Here is a 5,000-nt window from a genome sequence, read left to right as displayed (position 1 = left end):
TGGTCGGGACTCTGTTTTGCATGTATTAGCTCTAGAATTACCACAGTTATCCAAGTAAATGTGGGTACAATCTAATGAACCATAACTGATTTAATGAGCCATTCGCGGTTTCACCTTAATTCGGCATGCACTGAGACATGCATGGCTTAATCTTTGAGACAAGCATATGACTACTGGCAGGATCAACCAGGGAGCTTCGTGTTCGGTTACTCGCAAGGGAGTAACTCGCGAGCGAGCCCGAAGACTCGTCGCTAGCTCTTTTTCGCGCGCGCGCGCGTTCGATGCCGAAACACCGACGCGCGCGCGACACGCTCGTATGTGCCATTTTATTTGCCGCCGGTCTTGCTCAGCCGGTCGGCGACACTCTGCTGTGTTTAACGCTATTATGTAAAGCGTACGAGAGAACGACGGAGGCGAGAGTAAACCCCCGACGCCGCCGCCTCTCCTCTTCTTCCTCCTCCTCATCTCCGTTCAAAAATCCACAAGATCAAAATACTAGTGTTCTTATTCTCCCAAATGTTATGATGCGCGGTCTCGAGAGACCGCGCGATTCACCCTGACGCTAGATCGACAATGGCGATGCTTAGACGTCGAGGACTGTTCTGTCTGGTTCGTACGCGTTTAACCGCACACGACCAGCAATAAGATTTCGCTACGGCGTACAAAGCGAGCGGGAAGAAGCAACTCTTCCCGCAAACTCGTATCCGTGGAGTAGATGCTCGGTAAGCGCGACGATTCCGCTGCTGCGTACGAAACGAGAGGGAACCGCGCGGCCAACACACTAGAGGCGTGCGCGCCACATAAGAGCCATTCGGTCTTGCGACACCGACTCGTGGCAATGCTGTGCTCGTAATAAATAAGTGTGCGTTAATTTTGCGCGCGTTCGGCGACGAACGAGAAGAGCCGCACCGTAATCCCCGGCGAAGAGGAATACGAGACGACGCGAGAGTCGAACGTACGTTCTCGCGAGACACGCAACCTCCAAGCATGAGAAGACTTGGCGGCGGCGCGTTCTGCGACGATCGTATATTATTTTATATATTCGTGGTTTCCAAATCAAACATTTTATATAAATGTTCTCTCTCCGTGTCAGAGTCGCGACTCGACAAAATCCGTTCTCGACCCGTTCGGGCGATTCTTCGTTTGTCAACGTCGAGAGCGCGACACGTACAATATTAATCTCTCCTACCTCTTATAGTACCCAACCGACCGGCCAAGCGGTCGGCGACGGTACGGAGAGCGGTCGAAACACGCCGGAGTGGCGAGAGACTCGAGAAAGTACGTTTACGACTCGTCCGGACTCGCTCGACTCGTTCGACGCGCCGAGCGCGACGTATCTCTTATAGTACCCAACCGGCCGGCCAGGCGGTCGGCGACGCACGGTCCTACGCACGGCCGTATGCGAGCGCGAGCGCCGAAAGGCGCGTTCAATCGAGACATTGTCGCGGAGAGCGAACGATCGAAAAGTCCTATTGTACGATAAAATATTATCACGATAGCCGTATGGCGAATGTCAAACAACGATAATTAGCATTAATTAAGAAGGAAACAAACGAAATGCCGGGACAATAAGGTGACGACGGCACCGGCACTCGGGACGGGCGGACACCTCCGGGAACCCGGCCGACCGGCGGCACCTCCGGGCACGGGCGCACCTCCGGAACACGGCGACCGGGGCGCACCTCGGGCGGGCGACCCCGGCAATCAGGCATCGACCGGCGACACCCCGGGCGGGGACACCTCCGCGACCGAAGAGACCTCGAAAGCGACGACCGACCGGCACTCCGACGCGATTGTTAGCGACGGGCGGTACCTCCGGAACATAACGACAATTACGGCCCGCAACGGGGAGTACGTAAAAACGTTCGGACGAAAGTATTACTATTCGGGCTCGCTCGAATAGGGCGGTCCGTTACCTCGAACGTTCAAACCAGGCGAGACATATATTTCGATTATTCCGATGTACGAGAGCGCACCGTCGGTAAACTCCGAGCGAAACCGCGCGCGGAACGAGACGCTCGAGGTCGTGATCGATGCGACCAACTGCGGGTAACTTAGGTGCGACGGCACTCGGGACCGCGACACTCCGGACGCACGGCGACACCTCCGGCGGGCGACACTCGGGAAGACGGCAACGACCGGCGCACCTCATGGGGGCGACACTCGGCAACGGCGACCGGCCGACACTCCGGACGCGCGGCACCTCGGACGACGAGAGGAACCGTCTCGAGTCAGACGACCGCCGGCGGTACCTCCGGAACACTTAACGACATTACGGCGCCGCAACGAGGAGAGCTACGTAAAAACGTTTCGGACAAGTTATTATATCGGCGCTCGCCGACAGAAGGGCCTGTCCGTTACAATCGAATCCACCGGTCGGAGAGCATTCGAATACGAGATACGAACCGCAAGTGGTGAACGTGTTCGTACGAACTGCCGATGCGAAATCGCCCCACGCAACGAGACGGCTGTACGGGCGTGACATTATATCGGCAAAATAACGGTGCGTAAATTAGGACGCACGGCAAGTCCGGGCGGGCGACCGCCGGAACCACGGTCGGCGACACCTCGGGCCGATGCGACAACTCCGACACGGCGCGGCCACACGGGACGAGGCACTCGCGCGAACCAAGTCCGACCGACCGGCCGAAGCGGCACGTACGGGGCCGGCGACAACTAGGACCGGGGCAACTCGGGACGGGCGACACGTCCGGAACCGCCGACCGGCGACCCGGGCCGGGCGACACTCTCTAGGGACCCAACGGCCGGCCGGCGGATCGGCCGGCGACCACGGAACCACGGCACCGGCGACCTCGGACGCGAGGCGACTCCGGACGACCGTTGAACTCGAGTAGACAGACCGCCGGGGGAACTCCGGAACATTAACGACAATTTACGGAAGCCGCAAGGGAGAGTACGTAAAAACGTTTGGACGACAAAGTTATACATCGGGCCCTCGACATAAGCGTTCGATACAACCGAAACGGTCCTCAAACCCACGTGTCGGAGACATATATTCGAATTATTACGGATGATACGCAACACGCAAGCTGCGGTGACCGCGATTACGGTACGGAAACTCGCCCGATGCGAAATCGCGCGCGCGGCAACCGAGACGGCTCGTTACGGGCGTGATTATACGTGCGGCACCACATAACGGCCGGCGTCAACTTAGGGACGGACGGCACCTCCGGGACGGGCGACACCTCCGGGAACCACGGCCGACCGGCGACACCTCCGGGCCGGGCGACACCTCCGGGAACCACGGCCGACCGGCGTCACCTCCGGGCCGGGCGACACCTCCGGCAACCACGGCCGACCGGCGACACCTCCGGGACGGGCGGCACCTCCGGACGACCGAATGAACTCTCGAAGTCAGACGACCGCCGGCGGTACCTCCGGAACACTTAACGACGATTTACGGCGCCGCAACGAGGAGAGCTACGTAAAAACGTTTCGGACGAAAGTTACTTACTATTCGGCGCTCGCTCGACATAAGGGCGCTGTCCGATTACTAACTCGAAACGTGTCTCTCAAACCCACGTGTCGGAGACATATATTTCGAATTATTACGGATGATACGCAACACGCAAGCTGCGGTGACCGCGATTACGGTACGGAACACTCGCCCGATGCGAAATCGCGCGCGCGGCAACCGAGACGGCTCGTTACGGGCGTGATTATACGTGCGGCACCACATAACGGCCGGCGTCAACTTAGGGGACGGACGGCACCTCCGGGACGGGCGACACCTCCGGGAACCACGGCCGACCGGCGACACCTCCGGGCCGGGCGACACCTCCGGGAACCACGGCCGACCGGCGTCACCTCCGGGCCGGGCGACACCTCCGGCAACCACGGCCGACCGGCGACACCTCCGGGACGGGCGGCACCTCCGGACGACCGAATGAACTCTCGAAGTCAGACGACCGCCGGCGGTACCTCCGGAACACTTAACGACGATTTACGGCGCCGCAACGAGGAGAGCTACGTAAAAACGTTTCGGACGAAAGTTACTTACTATTCGGCGCTCGCTCGACATAAGGGCGCTGTCCGATTACTAACTCGAAACGTGTCTCTCAAACCCACGTGTCGGAGACATATATTTCGAATTATTACGGATGATACGCAACACGCAAGCTGCGGTGACCGCGATTACGGTACGGAACACTCGCCCGATGCGAAATCGCGCGCGCGGCAACCGAGACGGCTCGTTACGGGCGTGATTATACGTGCGGCACCACATAACGGCCGGCGTCAACTTAGGTGACGGACGGCACCTCCGGGACGGGCGACACCTCCGGGAACCACGGCCGACCGGCGACACCTCCGGGCCGGGCGACACCTCCGGGAACCACGGCCGACCGGCGTCACCTCCGGGCCGGGCGACACCTCCGGCAACCACGGCCGACCGGCGACACCTCCGGGACGGGCGGCACCTCCGGACGACCGAATGAACTCTCGAAGTCAGACGAACGCCGGCGGTACCTCCGGAACACTTAACGACGATTTACGGCGCCGCAACGAGGAGAGCTACGTAAAAACGTTTCGGACGAAAGTTACTTACTATTCGGCGCTCGCTCGACATAAGAGCGCTGTCCGATTACTAACTCGAAACGTGTCTCTCAAACCCACGTGTCGGAGACATATATTTCGAATTATTACGGATGATACGCAACACGCAAGCTGCGGTGACCGCGATTACGGTACGGAACACTCGCCCGATGCGAAATCGCGCGCGCGGCAACCGAGACGGCTCGTTACGGGCGTGATTATACGTGCGGCACCACATAACGGCCGGCGTCAACTTAGGGCACGGACGGCACCTCCGGGACGGGCGACACCTCCGGACGACCGAATAATTTCACCAAGTCCGTCGCCCGCCGGCGGTACCTCCGGGGCACTTGACGGCGAGTAGCGCCGCTACGAGGAGATAATGCTACGATACGGAAATACGTTTCGGACATAGGTTTCGTACTTTTCGACGCTCCGCACGACCG

The 5,000-nt window shown here is 59.6% G+C and overlaps 1 non-coding gene across 1 annotated transcript in view; it reads right to left on the bottom strand.

The window, feature by feature from the left end:
• Window positions 1-193, bottom strand: part of LOC146720655 (small subunit ribosomal RNA) — a 1,921-nt gene extending 1,728 nt beyond the window's left edge. Inside the window, exon 1 of the ribosomal RNA XR_014925993.1 lies at window positions 1-193. This exon is cut by the window's left edge and continues 1,728 nt beyond it. This is a non-coding gene — a ribosomal RNA (small subunit ribosomal RNA).
• Window positions 194-5,000: the final 4,807 nt, after the last annotated feature.

Source organism: Nylanderia fulva, unplaced genomic scaffold (genome assembly GCF_048542155.1).
Source record: "Nylanderia fulva isolate GAGA-0341 unplaced genomic scaffold, ASM4854215v1 Scaffold642, whole genome shotgun sequence".
In the NCBI taxonomy this organism is placed as follows: domain Eukaryota; kingdom Metazoa; phylum Arthropoda; class Insecta; order Hymenoptera; family Formicidae; genus Nylanderia; species Nylanderia fulva.
Note: the sequence above shows the minus strand (reverse complement) of the source record. Positions and strands in the feature narration are given on the sequence as shown.